Source organism: Mobula hypostoma, chromosome 7 (genome assembly GCF_963921235.1).
Source record: "Mobula hypostoma chromosome 7, sMobHyp1.1, whole genome shotgun sequence".
Classification (NCBI taxonomy): Eukaryota; Metazoa; Chordata; class Chondrichthyes; order Myliobatiformes; family Myliobatidae; genus Mobula; species Mobula hypostoma.
The window spans coordinates 173,649,970-173,670,703 of NC_086103.1; the positions used below are offsets into that span (position 1 = coordinate 173,649,970).

The window sequence follows — 20,734 nt, forward strand, 5'->3', positions numbered from 1 at the left end:
CCGGTCCGCAGTGCAAAAAAGGTTGGGGACCCCTGGGCTAGCAGATGGAAGGAGCACCTTACAGCTCCTTTGGTAGAAACTTAACTCCACCCCACCACCCTCTCGTTATAGGTATACATCACATAAACTTTCTTTGGCTCCTTATCCAATCAGCAGAAATTCTACTCTTTCCTCCCTCTGTAATCTCTTTTGAAATACACATAAAATTCACTTCAAAAACTTGCTGTGAAGGTGAGTTTTGGTTTCTGGACTCAAAGATTTCTCCTACCTTTCTCATTAGCTACATTGTTGTATGGATATTTAAGTCAATCGGAACAATAACATTTATGACATTATTAGACTGGAGCTGGGTATGGGGAGGGGAGTTAATTGAGAGCAGCTGTTCTTGGTTGATTTGACATCTGACATGTGGAAAGTTTTTTTTTAAAAGACTAGTTGCTCAGAGCTCGAGACAGATTTGATCCAGTAAGGAGGAAGGGCAACTTGGCAGGGTAATGGAATCTTCGATGAGTAGAGAGGTTATGAACTTTGTCAAAACAAAAAGAAAGTGTACGTCTGGTTCAGAATTAGACAGGGCACTTTAAGAGTATAGAAATGGCAGGAACGAGGTCGAAGAGGGAATTAGAAGTTCAAAGAGGTCTTTAAGTATCATTGGCAAGTGGGTTTCAAGTGAATATCAGGGTATTTTATACCTGTATTAAAAATTAGAATAACTAGGGAGAGTAGGATCCCTCAAGGAAAAAGGGATCTTGAGGTCCAAGGCCAGTAACTCACTGGAAGGGGCCGCACAAGGAAGGAAAATGGTGTGTGGTTGCCTTCATTGTTTAGGGCACTGAGTAGAAGAGTCAGGAAATTGTGTTGCAGCTGTATAGAGCTGTTAGCATTGTATACTTCAAAACTTGGAGTTGACATCATCATCATGTGCCATGTTGTATGGTGTAGGCAATCATGGTCACATGACCATGGTTGTTTCTTGAAAAGTTTTTGACAGATGTGGTTGTCGTTGCCTTCTGGGGAGCGTCTTTTCAAGATGGTCTACCCCAGCCATTATCGATACTCTTCAGAGATTGTCTGCCTGGCTTCAGAGGTCGCATAACGAGGACCTGTGATATGCACCCGCGGCTCAAATAACCATCCACTTGCTCCCATGGCTTCAGGTGACCCTGATCAGTGGTGGTGGGGGGGGGGTGGGGGCTTAGCAAGTGCTGCACCTTTCCCAAGGGTGACCTGCAGGCTAGTGGAGGGAAGGAGCACCTTAAACCTCCTTTAGTAGAGACTTATCTCCATCCCACCATCCAAAACTTGGAGTATTGTGTGCAATTCTGCTTATCCCATTACAGGAACGATGTGCAGGCTTTGGAAAGGGTGGCAATAATATTCAGTGGATGTTGGCTGGATTAGCGGGTAGAAGCTTTAAGGGCAGGTTGGACAAACTTGGGTTGATTTCTCTTGGAGGCTGAAGGAAGATCTGATAGAAGCTAATAAGTTTGAGAGTCATAGAGTAGATAGTCAATCTTATTTCCAAAGTAGAAATGTCAAGAAAGAAGGTGTGCATTTAAGGTTAGAGGGTAAGAGTTCAAAAATAAAGATTTAACTACTAGTTTTGTCACATGATGGGTTGGAGATTGGTATTTGCCAACGGAGGTGTAAGGCGCTCCTTTCCTCTGCTAGCCTGCAGGTCACCCATGGGGCAAGGTGTAGCACCTGCTTAGCCTCCCAATCAGGATCAAGTGAAGCCACAGGAGCAGGTGGTGGGTGGTCATATGAACAGCTGGTGCATATCACAAGTATGTGACCACTGATACCAGGCAGACAATCTCTGAAGAATGCTAATAATGGCTGGGGTCACCTGTCCTGTAAAGACACTGGCCAGAAGAAGGCAATAGCAAACCAATTCAGTAGGAAAATTTGCCAAAAAACAATCAATCATGGTCATGGAAAGACCATGATCTCCTTCATCATACAGCATGACACATAATGAATGAACATTGAAACATAGGTAAGAGTATGTACTTTGTGACAATGACCAACACAGTTTGAGGGGGTGCTGGGGTGGGAGGGGGTGCAGCCCATAAGTGTCAACATGTTTCTGGTGCCAACACAGCATGTCCACAACTCACTAACCAGAATCCATGTGGCTTTAGAATGTGGGAGGAAACCAGAGCACCTGGAGGAGATCCATGGAGACATGAGAGAGATGTGTGCGGGGCAAGTTTCATTTACACAGAGTGTAAATGCTTGGAAAGGGCTACAGGGAGCAGAGGTGGGAGCAAGTGGAAGCAGATACTATAGTGGTGTTTCGCGGTTGTCAGATACAACATGCAGGGAATGCAAAGGTACGGATTATGCACAAGCAGAACAGAATTAGTTGAATTTCACATCGTGTTCGCTGCAGACATTGTGGGCTGCATTGTGTTCTGTTCTAAGGTTTCATGTAATTCAAGTGTCCTGTGATTGTTTTATGGTTGCAAATGGTGAGTGAAAATGGGATCTCCTGCAGCACCCTAGTGTATTTACTAATGCAGCCACTGGAGATAGTTAGATTGTCCTTTCATTTCTTTCCTTCCAACCATCAGTGACAGATGGTCCTTGCCACTGAAGTAGTGATACTTACATTTCTTCCAGCTTGACGCATTACATTGTGTTAATGATGTGGTTTTCTTGACATTGATGATAGATTTACTTTGAACTTTGATTTCTCCAAAGTACATATACGTTAGCCACGCAGGCAGGGGATTAGTGAGGGAGGCCACCAAGAGACCTATGACAACTCTAGAGGAGTTAGAAGCTTCAGTGGCTGAGATGTGAGAGACTGTGCATACAACAACTGTTGCCCAGGTGCTTCACCTGTCACAGCTTCATGGGAGAGTGGCAAAGAGAAAACCACTGTTATAACAAAAAAACTCACATGAAATCTCAGCTAGAGTTTGCCAGAATGTATGTGGGAGACTCTGAAGTCAGCTGGAAGAAGATTCTATCATCTGATGAAACCAAAATTGAGCTTTTTGGCCATTAGACAAAACACTATGTTTGGCATACCCCAAACACTGCACATAATCAAAAACACACCATCCCTACCATGAAGCATGGTGGTGGCTGCATCATGCTGTGGGGATGCTTCACTGCAGCAGGCCCTGGAAGGCTTGTGAAGGTAGAGGGCAAAATGAATGCAGCAAAATACAGGGAAATCCTGGAGGAAAACCTGATGCAGTCTGTAAGAGAACTGCGACTTGGGAGAAGATTTTTCCAGCAAGATGATGACCCCAAGCATAAAGCCAAAGCTACACAGGAATGGTTTAAAATCAACAAAGTTAATGTCCTGGAATGGCCAAGTCAGAATCCAGACCTCAATCCAATTGAGAATTTGTGGATGGACTTGGAAAAAGCCTGTTCACTCACGACCCCCATGCAATCTGACAGAGCTTGAGCAATTTTGTAAAGAAGAATGGGGAAAAAATTGCAGTGTCCAGATATGCAAAGCTGATGGAGACCTATCCACACAGACTCAAGGCTGTAATTGCTGCCAAGGGTGCAATAAAAATAAATAAATAAATAAATAAATCACTAAATACTGATTTGAAGGAGGTGAATACTTATGCAATCAATTATTTTGTGTTTCATATGTAATTAATTTATTGCACTTTGTAGGGATCAGTTTTCACTTTGACATGATAGTCTTTTTTTTCTGTTGATCAGTGTCAAAAAGCCAAATTAAGTCCACTGTGATTCAATGTTGTAAAAAAAAAACACATGAAAGCTTCCAAGAGGTCTGAGTACTTTTTGTAGGCACTGTATGTCACCATTTACAACCCTGAGATTCATTTTCCTGTGGGCATACTCAATGTCCAAGAACTGTGATCAAATCAACAAACAATTGCACCCTGTAGGGTGGACAAACAACCAATATGCAAAAGGCAACAAACTGTGCAAATACAAGAGAAAGAAAAATAATAAGTAAGTAATAATTATCGATAACATGAGATGAAGAGTCCTTGAAAGTGAGTCCATAGTTGTGGGAACAGTTGGGGCAAGTGAAGTTAACCCCTTTGTTTCAAGCATCTCTTGGTTGAGGAGTGATAACTGTTCCTGAACCTGGTGGTGTGGGCCTTGAGGCTTCTGCACTATATTCCTGGTGGCAGCAGCGAGAAGACAGCATGACCTGGGCGGAACGAGTCCCTGATGATGGATGCTCTTTTCCTGCCACAACGCTCTGCACAGATGTGCTCAGTGGTGGTGAGGGCTTTATCTGTGATGGACTGGGCTGTATCCACTACCTTTTATAGGGTTTTCCATTCCATTGGTGTTTGAATACCAGCCTGTGTTGCAGCCAGTGACTACACATCTATAGAAGTTTGTCACAGTTTTAGATGTCATGCCAAATCTTCACAAACTAAGGAAATAGAGGTGCTGCTATGCTTACCCAGGGCAGGTTCCCTGAAATGATAACACCGAGGAATTTAAAGCCACCTCATTTTCTGTCTGAGCACTCTACGCCCTTCTGGACTGTATATGAAATTCTACAACTTCAGTTAACTGACTGGCATCCCTCCATATGTCTCAGAACTAGCTATTTCTGCATTGATCAATTATTTTTGGCTTGTTTTCTATCTCCATTAGCGCAGACTGATCTGGGCATGTTCTGCAGCCATGCATTCTCCAGTGTTTTGCAGTCTTTCATTTGTATCATTACCCTATCAGTTTTTGTTGTTTTCTCTCTTTAACTGTCCCCATCAACCAGATGATTACTGTAATTTTTATCCCCATGGCAACCCCATTTTCACCTAATCAGATATTTGCCTTTATCTTGTCCACCCCTCCTATATATTCAAGAACTTTTATTAAAAAAAGAACCTGTTTTTCTCTCTTGAGCAACACATACAAAATGCTGGAGGAACAGCAGCTCAGGCTGCATCTATAGAGGGGAATAGAGAAGTGGCTAGTAGAACTACTTGCCGTACAAGTGGCCCGGGTTTATTCCCCGCCTATGCCTGTAAGGAGTTTGCACGTTTTCCCTGTAACCGCATGGGTTTCCTCTGGGTGCTCTGGTTTTCTCCCACCATCCAAAGGCGTACTGGTTGGTAGGTTAATTGGTCATTGTAAACTGTCCCGTGGTTTTAATTGGGGGATTGCTGGGTGGTGCAGGTCAAAGGGCCAGAAGGGCCGACTCGGTGTTGAATAGCAATAAATAAATATAGTCCATGTTTCGGGCCATAAGACCATTAGAGAGAGGAGTAGAATTAACCATTCAGCCCGTCCAGTCTGCTCTGCTATCCCTCAGGGCTGATTTATCATCTCTCTCAAACCCCACCCTCCTGCTTTCTCCCCATAACCTCTGGAGCTCTTACTAAAACGAGCCTTTCAGCCTCTGCTTTAATTATACCCAAGACCCTTCATCGGGACTGCTTATCTGTTGAGTTCCTCCAGCATTTTGTGTGTGTTGCTCAAGATTTCCATCATGTGCAGAATCTCTTGTGTTTGGTTTTCAGAATCGGAATCGGGTTTAATATCACCGGTGTATGTCGTGAAATTTGTTGTGTTTGCGGCAGCAGTGCAATGCAATTCATGATAATAGAGGGAAAAAAAGTTGTGATGTAGGGTCTTTGACTGGAAGCATACATACATACATAAATAAATAAAGCAATAAAAATTGAGAACATGAGATGGAAGAGCCCTTGGAAGCGAGTCCATAGGTTGCGGGAAATTTGAATAATGCGCCTTTCCGCCCATTAAATCAGCCATCACTAACTCATTCACATTAATAATCCGTAGATCATAGAACATTACAGCACTACGCTGACTCTTTGACCCATGCTGTTGTGCTGACCTTTAACCTGCTCTAGGATACAATACACTAATCCTATATTAATTCTGTTTTTAACTAACCCTACATTCTCATTCATTGCTAGAAAAACTAAGTGTAGGTTGTCAATGCCTTTCATTCGAGTCACACTTGCTGCATATGGATCTCAGATGTTCCCAAAAGTAGTGAGTCCAGGACCAGAGGGCACAGCCTCAGAATACAAGGACATCCCTTTAAAGCATAGGTGAGAAGGAACTTCTTTAACCAGAGGGTGGTGAATCTGTGGAATTCATCGCCACAGATGGCTGTGGAGGTCATAGTGGAGGTCAATAAAGTCATACTTTATTGATCCTGGGGGAAATTGGTTTTCGTTACAGTTGCACCATAAATAGTAATAACACCATAAATAGTTAAATAGTAATATGTAAATTATGCCAGTAAATTATGAAATAAGTCCAGGACCAGTCCATTGGCTCAGGGTGTCTGACCCTCCAAGGGAGGAGTTGTAAAGTTTGATGGCCACAGGCAGGAATGACTTCCTATGACGCTCTGTGTTGCATCTCGGTGGAATGAGTCTCTGGCTGAATGTATTCCTGTGCCCACCCAGTACATTATGTAGTGGATGGGAGACATTGTCCAAGATGCAACGCAACTTCGACAGCATCCTCTTTTCAGACACCACCGTCAGAGAGTCCAGTTCCATCCCCACAACATCACTGGCCTTACGAATGAGTTTGTTGATTCTGTTGGTGTCTGCTACCCTCAGCCTGCTGCCCCAGCACACAACAGCAAATATGATAGCACTGGCCACCACAGACTCGTAGAACATCCTCAGCATTGTCCGGCAGATGTTAAAGGACTTCAGTCTGCTCAGGAAATAGAGACGGCTCTGACCCTTCTTGTAGACAGCCTCAGTGTTCTTAGACCAATCCAGTTTATTGTCAATTCATATCCCCAGGTATTTGTAATCCTCCACCATGTCCATCCTGACCCCCTGGATGGAAACAGGGGTCACCGGTACCTTAGCTCTCCTCAGGTCTACCACCAGCTCATTAGTCTTTTTCACATTAAGCTGCAAGTCATTGGGCATATCTAAAGTGGAGGTTGATGGGTTTCTGATTAGTAAGGACATCATAAGTTGGAAGAGAGGACAGGAGAATGGGGTTGAGGGGAATAATAAATCAGCCATGGTGGAATAGTGGAGCAGACTCGATGGGCCAAATGGCCTAATTCTGCTCCTATATCTTATGGTCTTGTATCAGCCCAAGCCTGAATGATATTTTCGTGTTGCTGTGTGCAAGCACTGCCTTACATCTGAGGCATTGTGAATGTAATTAAGCAATGTATATTGTATTCGCTGCAGTCTGCAAAAAAAAAAGCAGTAAGTAGTTTTTTTTTCATTCTTTAGAGTTCTGTGATGGGAAAGAGAAATAATTAATGTTGGACAAAATCTAATTCACAAGGAAGAGTGCATTACTTGCTCATTGGTACATCAGGGAAAAAGATTAACAAGCATGTCTGTCAGGTCTGAGTGATAGTCACGGAAAAGAGCATGAATATCTGGAGATGTTTTAATTTTTGATAGAAAGGAGCAAATTAGTGGAAGTCTAGGCAGGATGAGCAGGGAGAACCCATTTCCTTGGCAGAGGAGTTATTTCGTGGGTACTGGCGTGGGCCAATTGGTGGAAGATCTGGAGGAGATTGGGCTGGTGTTATGGAACTTGCTGCCTGAGTGAGTGGTGGGAATGGAAGCCCTCATGTCTTAAGCATAGTACTTGTTACATATACGTGGAGTATATGCAGCAACAGAGCCTGTTTGAGTATCAGATGGGGCTGCTCCTCAAATTTTGGCTGCATTTCAGCCGTGTTCTCCTGATCTACAGTCACCCAGTACGGAAGGGGATGGGTCACTCGTGGGATATCCTGGTAGGCTTGCTCCTGGGCCTAGCCATTTTCACGTCCAGGCAGCGGTCAGACAAGGACTCTTTGGAGTAAAAGAGGATGAGAAGTGATTTGATAGAGGTGTGCAAGGTGATAAGAGGCATAGATTAAGTGGTAGACAGACTTTTCCCAGGGTGGAATGGATAATTCAAAGGGGCATAAATTTGAAGTGATGGTGGGGAGGAATATAGAGGTGATATCAAAAATAGGCCTTTTATGAGGAGTGGTAGACATGTGTAATGCCCTGCCAGCGTGGTGGTGGAAACAGATACGTAAGGGACATTTAAGAAACACTTAGGCACTTGAATGTTAGAAAAATGGAGAATTATGCAGGAGGGGAGGGTTTGATTGATCTTGGAGATAGGGTAAAGGGTTAGCAGAACATTGTGGGCCTAAAGGCCTGTACTGTGCTATTTTGTTCTAAGACTGTGTTACAAAGTGGGAATAATGTACATATTGGAAAGGAGCAGATATCTGGCATTTACAATCTGTGCACCCCCTAGTAATTGGCATTTCTTGATTAACTGGTCCTTTCAGTTAACTTGTATTCATGGCATCTATTGGAGTTTTTACTATAACCTTCCCCGTCCGCTCCGTCTCAATGCAGGGTCTTCACCCGAGGCGTTGACAATTCCCCTCTTCCCTCACAGATGCAGTTTGACCCGCTGAGTTCCACTAGCCGTTTGCTTTTCCACTACAATTCCGTCTTTAGTGAACATTGGTACCATGAGCTAAGCAGCTACCTCCTGGGCTTGGAATTGGCTTATTATTGTGGCAGGTACTGAGGTACAGTGAAAAGTTTGTTGTGCATGCTGGTCATTCAGATCAATTCATTACCCAGCGCGTTGAGGTCGACCAAGGAAAAGCAATAACAGAATGCAGAATGAAGTCTACAGAGAACGTGCAGTGCAGGTAGACAGGTTGATACAATACATTTCCAGTGTTGTGAATAAACTCTTTCAATTTATGATTGGTCCAACTGGATCTTGCAATGTGTCACATTATTTTAATAATCCAGTGGACCTTCACAGTAATCTAATCAACATTATTTTCCTGAATTTTTGACTATGCCCTCAGTGATTGAATTGAAGAACTTCTGGAAGTAGATGTTAACTGTAGAAAGCATCTTATCCACTGTGGCAGCTGCTCTGCCTGAGACAGTAATAAACTGCAGGGAGTTATGGGCACGGCTTAGCACGTCATGGAAATCAGTCTCCCTGAAATAGACTCTCTACACTTGTTGCCTTAGTAAAGCAGCCAAAATAACCAAACCTGGGCCAGTCTCTCTTACTCATCCTCCTATTAGGTAGGAAATACAAAAGCCTAAAAGCATGTACTACCAGATTCAAAGATGGCTGTTATCAGTCTCTTGAATGATAACATTAAGTTACAGCTACATGATTGGCTGTTTGTTTGAATTAACAACCAGGTGTACCTAATAAAGTGGTCTAGTATCATCAGGTAGATAGATAGATAGATACCTTATTGATGCCAAAGGAAATTACAGCGTCACAGCAGCATTACAAATGGATAGATATACGAATGTACAAATATTAGAAGAGAAGTAAGAAAGAATAAAAAGTAAATTACCTCAAACAGTCTAACAGGAGGGGATCATCACTTCCCTGGCTATAGGTTGACTTATTGTAGATCCTAATGGGCGAGGGTAAAAATGACCTCATATAGCACTGTTTGGAACAGCATAGTTGTCTTACTCTATTATTGAAAATATTCCTCTGTTCATCTGTTCAGCCAAGGTGGCATACAGAGAGTGAGAAACGTTGTCCAGATCTGCCAGAATTTACCATGGGGACCTTTGTTCTACAACAGCCTCCAGTGTGTCCAGTTTGACTCCTGTAACAGAGCCAGCCTTTCCAATTAGTTTAGTGTCTCTTGACCTCTCAATCTCCCTCAAGGCCTAGCATGTTATTGTTACCCGTACTGCGCTTTCTCTGCAAATGCAGCATTCTGTTAGTCCTTTTCCCTTGTACAGATGTGATGAAGTAGTCCAGATGGATGGCATGCACAGCAAAGATTTTCTTTCTACCTCGGTACATGTGACAATAATAATCTAATTTATTCATGAATTTAATTTCCTGTTGCAACCAGTGTGATGCATTAAGCTACGTGCATTGAACTGCTTACTTTAATAGAATCAGACAATTTCTGAAGTAGAGTTCATTGTGTGTTATTTTATTGATATTGTCCAGGTCAACTTGTTCTGTATTCACTAGAGTTTAGAAGACTGATGGGGGATTTCATTAAAACTTCTGACACGACTGCACAGATGGGGATGAGAGGTCACATTCTTATATGACAAGGGGTTGTAGTCTCTGGTACCAGAGCAAGAGAAGTTATTATTAAACAGTGCAGAAACAGACTCTTTAGCCCCTGTTTTCCTCCCCACCTATCCATGCTTCCATTATACTTACTACTTGTATTTCAAAATTCAAAGTAAATTCATTATCAAGGGACACAATACATAAGAACATAAGAAATAAGAGCAGGAGTAGGCCATCCGGCCCATTGAGCCTGCCCTGCCATTCAATAAGATCATGGTAAAGTCAGCTCCATCTACCTGCCTTTTCCCCATAACCCTTAATTCCCCTACTATGTAAAAACCTATCTAACTGTATCTTAAATATACTTAGTGAAGAAGCCTCAGTCGCTTCCCTGGGCAGAGAATTCCACAGATTCATCACTCTTTGGGAAAAACAGTTTCTCCTCATCTCCGTCCTAAACCTTCTCCCCTGAATCTTGAGGCAATGTCCCCTAGTTCTAGTCTCATCTATCAATGGAAACAACTTTCCTACTTCTATCTTATTTATCACTTTCAAAATGTTGTATGTTTCTATAAGATTCCCTCTCATTCTTCTGAACGCCAGAGAGTATAGTCCCAGGCGACTCAATCTCTCCTCATAGGTTAACCTCTTCATCCCCAGTATCAATCTGGTGAACCTCCACTGCACTGCCTCCAAAGCCACTATATCCTTCCTCAAGTATGGAGACCAGAACTGCACACAGTACTCCAGGTGCGGCCTCACCAGTACCCTGTATAGTTGCAGCATGACCTCCCTGCTCTTGAATTCAATCCCTCTAGCAATGAAGGCCAACATCCCGTTTGCCTTCTTAATAACCTGTTGTATAACAATGTGACACCTTGAGATTTTCTAGCAGGAATTCACAGTGGAATATAGAAATACAATAGAATCAATGAAAAACTACACACAAACAAACTTTGACAACCAACCAATGTGCAAAAGAAGACAAATTCTGCAAGGTTTTTTTTAAAAAAGCATAAGTAATACTGAGAATATGAGTTGTATTGTCCTTGAAAGTGATTCTATAGGTTGTGGAATCAGTTCAGTGTTGAGGTGAGTGAAGTTATCCATGGTGGTTCAGAAGCCTGATGTTTGAGAGGTAATAACTTCCTGAACCTGGTGGTGTGGGACTTAGGGCTCCTATACCTCCTTCTTGGTAACAGCAGTGAGAAGAGCAGTGGATGATGGATGGATTGGCATGTGTTAAGTCTGCAGTCTTCTGCGTCTTGGTGAGTTCAGGTGCTTGGCCTGATGCTGCGTAAACGTTGCGAGCATATCTTTCTTCACAGCTTCCCTCCTACCACCCAAGGTGTGTGTGTGTGTGTGTGGGAGATTGCCCTCTGAATCTCCTACCTTACACCATCAACCCATGTCCTCTTAGAGAATTCTGATAGTGACGTGGAGGCATTTCTTTATTTGGGTGGTAGTATCATTATGGATTTTTTTTTTGCTGCTGAGATCCATAGCTCAAACATTTGGAGCTGAATCAATACAACAGCCAAACAGGGCCTTTGGCCCAACTCGCCCATGCTAGGCTCATTTGGCTGTACTTGTCTCTGCAACAGTTGAGACAGATTATTGTACCAGCCTCAACCACTTTCTCAGCAGCTTTCCGCATATTCAGACTATCTTCTGCGTGATGAGGTTGCCCCTTGTGTTTCTTGTAAATTTCCCTCTCACCTTAAAACTGTGTCCTCTGTTTTTGGTTCCCTGTCCTTGGGTGGAAAAAAGTGATGTGCATTCACCCCATCTAACTTTCAGTTTACCATGCTGTGCCTAACATGATGCCAAATTAAACCAAATCCCTTTTGCCTGCATCTAATCCACATCTTTTTAATCCCTGCATATGCATGCCTCTTAAATGCCACTAGTGTATCTGATTCCACCGTTGCCTCTGGGAGTGATTTCAAGCCACCTACCACTGCCTGGGTGTAAAAAGAACTTGCTCTCGCACCATCATAGAATTATTGCAGCAAGGAAACAGAACTTGGGCCCGACTGATCCATATGCACCCAGGTGCCACTTGATTAGGGACCTCCTGTATCTAGTATCAGAATCAGATTTATTATCACCAGCATGTGACATGAAATTTGTTAGTTTAGCAGCAGCAGTTCAATGCAATACATAATATAGAAGAGAAAAAAATAAGTAAATCAATTGCAGTATACATATATTAAATAGATTAAAAATGTGCAAAAAACAAAATACTGTACAGTATATTTTTTAAAAAAGTGAGGTAGTGTCCAAAACTTCAATGTCCATTTAGGAATTGGATGGCAGAGGGGAAAAAGCTGTTCCTGAATCGCTGAGTGTGTGCCTTCAGGCTTCTGTATCTCCTACCTGATGGTAACAGTGAGAAAAGGGCATGCCCTGGGTGCTGGAGATGCTGCCTTTCTGAAACACTGCTCCCTAAAGATGTCCTGGGTACTTTGTAGGCTAGTACCCAAGATGGAGCGGACTAGATTTACAACCTTCTGCAGCTTCTTTCGGTCCTGTGCAGTAGCCCTCTTCCTCCTCACCCCCCCACCCCACACCCAGCCCTGCAACGTCAGACAGTGATGCAGCCTGTCAGAATGCTCTCCATGGTGCACCTGTAGAAGTTTATGAGTGTATTTGTTGATATACCAAATCTGTTCAAACTCCTAATGAAGTATAGCTGCTATCTTGCCTTCCTTATAACTGCATCAATATATTGGGACCAGGTTAGATCCTCAGATATCTTGACACCCAGGAATTTGAAGCTGCTCACTCTCTCCACTTCTGATCCCTCTATGAAGATTGGTATGTGTTCCTTCGTCTTACCCTTCCTGAAGTCCACAATCAGCTCTTTCGTCTTACTGACATTGAGTGCCAGGTTGTTGCTGCGACACCAATCTACTAGTTGGCATATCTCACTCCTGTACGCCCTCTCCTCACCACCTGAGATTCTACCAACAATAGTTGTATCATCAGCAAATTTGTAGATGGTATTTGAGCTATGCCTAGCCACACAGTCATGGGTATTGAGAGAGTAGAGCAGTGGGCTAAGCACACACCCCTGAGGTGCGCCAGTGTTGATTGTCAGCGAGGAGGAGATATTACCACTAATCCACACAGACTGTGGTCTTCCAGTTATGAAGTCAAGGATCCAATTGCAGAGGGTGGTACAGAGGCCCAGGTTCTGCAACTTCTCATCAGGATTGTGGGAATGATAGTATTAACTGCTGAGCTATAGTCGATGAACAGCATCCTGACGTAGGTGTTTGTGTTGTCCAGGTGGTCTAAAGCTGTGTGAAGAGCCATTGAGATTGCGTCTGCTGTTGACCTATTGTGGTGATCGGCAAATTGCAATGGGTCCAGGTCCTTGCTGAGGCAGGAGTTCAGTCTACTCATGACCAACCTCTCAAGGCATTTCATCACTGTCGATGTGAGTGCTACTGGGTGATTGTTGTTAAGGCAGCTCACATTATTCTTCTTCGGCACTGGTATAATTGTTGCCTTTTTGAAGCAAGTGAGAACTTCCGCCTGTAGCAGTGAGAGGTTGAAAATGTCCTTGAATACTCCCGCAGGTTGGTTGGGACAGATTTTGAGAGCCTTACCAGGTACTCCATTGGGACCTTCCACCTTGTGAGGGTTCACTCTCTTTAATGACAGCCTAACATCGGCCTCTGAGACAGAGATCACAGGGTCATCAGGTGCAGCAGGGATCTTCACAGCTGTAGTTGTGTTCTCCCTTTCAAAGCGTGCATAGAAGGTGTTGAGTTCATCTGGTAGTGAAGCATCACTGCCATTCATGCTATTGGGTTTCGCTTTGTGGAAAGAAATGTCTTGCAAACCCTGCCAGAGTTGCCATGCATCTGATTTATTTTTTTGTTTTATTTTTTTTTGTGTGAGTATTTTTGTGTATGTCTTTGGGTCTTCTGCTGCCGTAGCTCATTCAAAGTTTGATGTGCTGTGTGCTCAGAGATGCTCTTCTGCATACCACTGTTGTAATGTATGATTATCTGAGTTGCTTTTGTCTTCCTGTCTGCTTGAACTGGACTGTTCATTCTCTTCTGACCTCATTAATAAGGCATTTTTGCCCACAGAACTGCTGCTCACGATTTTTGTTTTTCCATACCTTTGTCTGCAAACTCTAGAACAGATGTTCCACGGACCCCTCAGTTAATGCTCGGGGTCCATGGCATAAAAAGGATTGGGAACCCCTGCTTTAGAGACTGAGCATGAAAATCCCCAGAGATCACCAGTTTCTGACACACTCAAACTTCCCTGTCTGGCACCAACAATCATTCCATGGTCAAAGTCAGTTAAATCACTTTTTTTTTCCCCATTCTGATGCTTGATCTGAAAAACAACTGAACCTCTTGACTATGTCTGCATGCTTTTATCCATTAAGTTACTGCTACATGATTGGTTGTTTAGATGTTTTAATTAATGACCAGGTGTACCTAATAAAGTGGCCACTGTATACGTAATGTACCACTTCGTGTTTTTAAAAATAAAAACAAAATAATATCTCTCAAGTCTGTTAAATTCTTCCCCTCTCAACTTAAGCCCTATACCCTCTAGACTTTAGTTCCCTGTCCCTGGGCTAGATGGAGTGGGCGTGGAGAGGATGTTTCTTATAAAGGGAGAGTCTAGCACTAGGGGACACATCCTTAGAATATAAGGATGTCTTTTTAAAACAGAGATGAGTAATTTTGTTAGCCTGTGGGTGGTGAATCTTTGGAATTCATTGCCACAGATGGTTGTGGAGGTTAAGTCATTGGGTATATTGAAAGTGGATGTTTAAAGGTGAGTGTGCTTTAAAAGGAGCGCGGAGTGGGGACTTGGGACAGTGTGATCGCGGGACCATCACAGCAGGAGGAGGAGCGAGGGGCTCGGGAGAGCGCTGGTTGCTGGGAAGCAGCTGAGGAGCTGATGGGAGTGTGCTTTAAAAGGAGCGTGGAGGACAACTGAAGGGTTAAACAGAGTTGATTAGAGGGAGTGAGTATTTGAGATAATTGGCAGGGACAGATAAAAGGAGGGGTAACTGAAGAGGAGCAGCCAGTGTGTGAGTGGCCCAGGGTAGGAGTGGAGCTTTGAGGCTTTGGCTCGAGAGGCTGAGGACGAGCCTGCTCCCAGTGAAATAAGGCCAGGTAAGTTCCTTTAATGAATTAAATTAACTCAGGAGTAGATAATGGAAGCAGCAGTTAGGGCTGTCAAGTGCTCCGTATGCAGGATGTGGGAAGTCAGGGCGAGCACAATCGCCCCTGATAACTACACCTGCGAAAGGTGCATCCAGCTGCAGCTCCTGACAAACCGAGTTAGGGAACTGGAGCTGGAGCTGGGTGAACCGGATCATTCGTGATGCAGAGGCAGAAATAGACCAGAGTTTCAGGGAGACAGTCACCCCTAAAAGTTAGGAGGCAGGTAGCTGGGTGACTGTCAGGAGAGGGAAGGGGAATAGACAGAATGAGCAGAGCACCCCTGTGGCCATTCCCACCAATAATAAGTATACCGTTTTGGATACTGTTGGTGGGGACGACCTACCAGGGACAAGTTGCAGTGGTCGTGCCTCTGGCAGCGAGACTGGACCCTCAACTCAGAAAGGAAGGAGGGAAAAGAGGAGAGCAGTAGTGATAGGGGATTCGATGGTTCGGGGGACAGATAAGAGATTCTGTGGGAGAGATCGAGAATCCCGGGTGGTCTGTTGCCTCCCTGGTGCCAAGGTCCACAATATCTCGGATCGAGTTCTCGGTATTCTCATGAGGGAGTGTGAGCAGCCGGATGTCATGGTCCATGTAGGGACCAATGACATGGATAGGAAGGAGGAGGAGGTCCTGCAAAGAGAGTTTAGGGGATTAGGTGCAAAGTTGAAGGACAAGACCAACAGGTTTGCAATCTCAGGATTGCTATCCATGCCATGTGCTCGTGAGGCTAGAAATGGGAAGATAATGCAGCTGAATACGTGGCTAAGGAGTTGGTGCAGGAGGGAGGGCTTTTGGGCTTTGTTCCAGGGAAGGTGGGACTTATTCCGATGGGATGGTTTGCACCTGAATTGGAGGAGGACTAACATCCTTGCAGGTACGTTTACTATTGCTGCTCCGAGGGGTTTAAACTAGATTTGCAGGGGGAGGGGAATCAGAGTGTTAGAGCAGATAGTGAGGTGGAGGAGGATAAAGGTCATGCGAGGACTGCATGTACAGACAGAAATCGAAGGATTGTACGTGATAGAAATGTTCTCAGGTGCATCTATTTCAAAGCAAGGAGTATTGTAGGTAAGGCAGATGAGTTTAGGGCGTGCATTGGCACGTGGGATTGCGACATTATTGCTATTGTTCCGTTGTTTCAGACGTTATAGAAGGGAAGGGATGAAAGAGGGAGGAGTGCATTACTAGTCAGGGAAAATGTCACAGCTGTGCGTAGGTAGGACAGCCCAGAGGGCTTGTCTACAGAGGCCATATGGGTGGAGCTGAGGAACGGGAAAGGTGTGACCACACTAATAGGGTTGTATTATAGACTGCCCAATAGTCAGAGAGAATTTGAGGAGCAACCCTGTAGAGAGAAAGCAGACCGATGTAAGAAACAGAAAGTTGTTATAGTAGGGGGTTTTAACTTTCCACATATTGACTGGGACTCCCACACTGTGAAAGGGCTAGGTGGATTGGAGTGTGTCAAATGTGTTCAGGAAAGTTTTTAAAATCAATATGTAGAGGTACCAACGAGAAAGGATGCAATACTTGATCTCCTATTAGGGAACCAGATAGGTCAGGTGGCAGAAGTATGTGTAGGCGAACATTTTGGGTCCAGTGACCATAATATCATTAGTTTCAGGTTAATTATGGATAAGGATAGGTCTGGTCCTCGAGTTGAGGTTCTAAATTGGAGAAGGGCCAATTTTGTGGAAATGAGAAAGGATTTAGGAAGACTGGATTGGGATAAGTTGTTTTCTGGTAAGGATGTGTTCAGTAAGTGGAAGGCCTTCAAAGGCGAAATTTTGAGAGCGCAGAGTTTGCATGTTCCTGCCAGGATTAAAGGCAAAGTCAACAGGCATAGGGAACCTTGGTATTCAAGGGATATTGGTGATCTGGTTAAGAAAAAGAGAGAGGTGTATAGCAGGTATAGACAACAAGGAACAAATGAGGTACTTGAAGAGTATAGAAAATGTAAGAAAATACTAAAGAAGGAAATCAGGAAGGCAAAAAGAAGACATGAGGTTGCTTTGGCAGATAATGTGAAGGTAAACCGGAAGGATTTCTACAAGTATATTAAGATTAAAAGGATAGTAAGGGACAAAATTCTTCCCCAAGAAGATCAGAGTGGTCGTCTATGTGTGGAGCCTCACGAGATGGGGGAGATCTTAAACAGTTTTTTTACATCAGTATTTACTCAGGAAACTAGCAGAGCGTATATGGAAGGAAGGGAAACGAGCAGTAATGTCATGGAACATACAGAGATTAAAGAGGAGGAGGTGCTTGCTGCCTTACAGCGAATAAAGGCAGATAAATCCCCGAGCCTGACATGATATTTCCTCAGACCTTGAGAGAGACTAGTGTAGAAATTGCAGGGGCCCTGGCAGAAATATTTAAAACATCCTTAGCCACCGGTGTGGCGCAGGAGGATTGGAGGGTAGTTCATGTTGTTCCGTTGTTTAAAAAAGGTTCCAAAAGTAAACCAGGTAATTACAGGCTGGTGAGCCTGACATCTGTAGTAGGTAAATTATTGGAAGGTGTTCTGAGAGATCAGATATACAGGTATTTGGACAGCCAAAGGGCTGATTAAGGATAGTCAGCATGGCTTTGTGTGTTGTAGATTGTGTTTAATGAATCTTGTAGAGTTTTTCGAGGAGGTTACCAAGAAAGTAGATGAAGGAAAGGCTGTGGATGTTGTCTACATGGACTTTAGTAAGGCCTATGACAAGGTCCCACATGGGAGGTTAGTTCAGAAGATTCAGACACTAGGTACCCATGGAGAGGTTGTAAACTGGATTTGAAATTGGCTGTGTGGGAGAAGACAGAGAGTGGTAGTAGATGATTACTTCTCAGACTAGAGGCCTGTGACTAATGGTGTGCCTCAAGGATCTGTGCTGGGACCATTGCTGTTTGTTGTCTATAGCAATGATCTAGATGATAATGTGGTAAATTGGATCAGCAAGTTTGCTGATGACACTAAGATTGGAGGTGTTGTGGACAGTGAGGAAGGCTTTCAAAGCTTGCAGAGGGATTTGGACCAACTGGAAAAATGGGACAGAAAATGGCAGATGGAAGTTAATGCAGACAAGTGTGAGGTGTTGCATTTTGGAAGGACAAATCAAGGTAGGACATACACAGTAAATGGTAGGGCACTGAGGAGTGCGGAGGAACAAAGGGATCTGGGAGTTCAGATACATAATTCCCTGAAAGTGGCGTCACAGGTAGACAGGGTTGTAAAGAAGGCTTTTGGCATCCTGGCATTCATAAATCGAAGTATTGAGTATAGGAGTTGGGATGTTATGGTGAGCTTGTATAAGACATTGGTGAGACCAAATTTGGAGTATTGTGTACAGTTCTGGTCACATAACTATAGGAAGGATATCGGTAAGATTGAAAGAGTGCAGAGAAGGTTTACTCGTATGTTGCCGGGTCTTTAGGAGTTGAATTACAGGGCAAGATTGAACTGGTTAGGACTTTATTCCTTGGCGCGTAGAAGAATGAGGGGAGATTTGGTAGAGGTTTACAAAATTATGAGGGGTATAGACAGAGTAAATGCAAATAGGCTCTTTCCACTTAGATTAGGAGAGATAAATACGAGAGGACATGGCTTTAGGGTGAAAGGGGAAAGGTTTAGGGGGAGCTTCTTCACTAGAGGGTGGTGGGAGTGTGGAACGAGCTGCCGTCTGACATGCTAAATGCGGACTCACTCTTAAGCTTTAAGAATAAGTTGGATAGATACATGGATGGGAGAGGTCTGGAGGGTTAAGGACAGGGTACAGGTCAATGGGACTAGCGGAATAAAGTTTCAGCGCGGATGAGAAGGGCCAAATGGCCTGTTTTCTATGCTGTAGTGTTCTGTGGTTCTTTGGTTAATAGGTTCTAGATTAGTCAGGATGTCAATGGTTACAAGGAGAAGGCAGCAGAATGTGGTTGAGGGGGATAATAAAGTAGCCATGATGGAATGGTGGATCAGACTCAATGGGCCGATTGGCCTAATTCTGCTCTGATGTCTTGTGGAAATTACCCGATATGTGTCTCATGATCTTTGTACATCTCTATAAGGACACCCCCGTCTCCTATGCCTTGAGGAATAAAGTCCTAGCTTGTCCAACTGCTGCCTATAACTCAGGCCTTGTGTCAAAGCTGCATCTTGTAAACGCTAAGAACTTGTGAGATGATGGTTCGAATTGTAGGTGGGAAAGGCATCAAGGTGAATGAGGACAGCAAGGATGGAGAGACGAGGTGGGCAGTCAGCCATGATTGTATTGAATGGCAGTGCAGGTTCAAAGGCTAAATAGTCCTGTTGTGTAGAGTGTGAGGTCAGCCTGCAACCCCTGATATTGCTCCCTTTAGAATAAAGTTCTTATTGAATTAGCTAATTCAACAGCACTTTTCAACTCTCCTGGGGCACAGGACAGTTTTATACAGCTCTAGTGTTATTATTTGAATTGCAGTTGCTGTCGGAATATAGAAAATGCAACGTCTTAGCAATGCAAGTTGTACAGTAATTGTCCAAAGTTGCAGTACCAGAATTGGGTTTATTATCCGTGACATATGTCGTGAAATCTGTTTTGTGCCTGCAGTGCAATACATAAACATGCTAAAAATTGTAGTAAATAGATTTATTTTAGTTTGGAGATGCAGCACGTTAACAGGTCCTTCTAGTTCAATGAGTCTGCACTGCCCAATTATACCCATGTGACCAATTAACCTACGAACTGATTTGTCTTTGGAATGTGGGAGGAAATTGGAGCACCCAGAGGAAACTCAGGAAGCACGTACGAACTCCTTACAGACGGCGCTGGGAACTGGACCCTGGTCACTGGTGTTGTAAAGTGATGTGTTAACTGCTACATTACAGTGACATTCAATGTGTTTATACAAATATTGTGTGTGTGTGTACAGTAGTGCAAAAAGTATTGAGGTAGTGTTCATGGTTCATTCAGAAATCTGATGGTGGAGGGGAAGAAGCTGTTCCTAAAACAGTGAGTGTATGTCTTTACACTCCCTGACCACCTCCCTGATGGTAACAATAAGAAGAGGGCATGTCCTGGATGGTAAGGGTCCTTAACGGTGGAGTTGGCTGAAAGACAATTAGAATGTTTGCTGTGGTGATTTTAGTTTATTCTTTCACAATGTATCAATTCTACTAGTATTTCAAACAACCTTTTCTGTGTCCGGTTGCAATGCATGCATTTATGCATGGGTTTATTGGATTTTAATTAATTAAACCTCTAAAGAATTGCTGGCTTTTGGCCCACTTCCAGTAACTGGGTGACTTGCTTGAAGTGAGCTTTACAACAGGGAGGCTGGTGAAGTAACGCACTACAAGCTTTGCTAATCCACTTCTGTCATCCTCTTTGCAACTCTCCAGTGGCTGATGATGGTTGAAATTAGGCAGTTGTTTCTGGCATATGTGGGGGCATCCCAAGTCGTGGTTGACCTTGGCTGTACAGAAGGGCCTCTTGGCTATTAGAATCGTAGAACACTGTAGCACAGAAATAGGCCCTTTGGTGCAT

At 43.7% G+C, this 20,734-nt stretch overlaps 1 protein-coding gene across 4 annotated transcripts in view; it reads left to right on the forward strand.

The window, feature by feature from the left end:
* LOC134349763 (glycogenin-1-like) overlaps window positions 1–20,734 on the forward strand; it is a 110,843-nt gene that overhangs the window by 11,777 nt on the left and 78,332 nt on the right. The window lies entirely within an intron of this gene.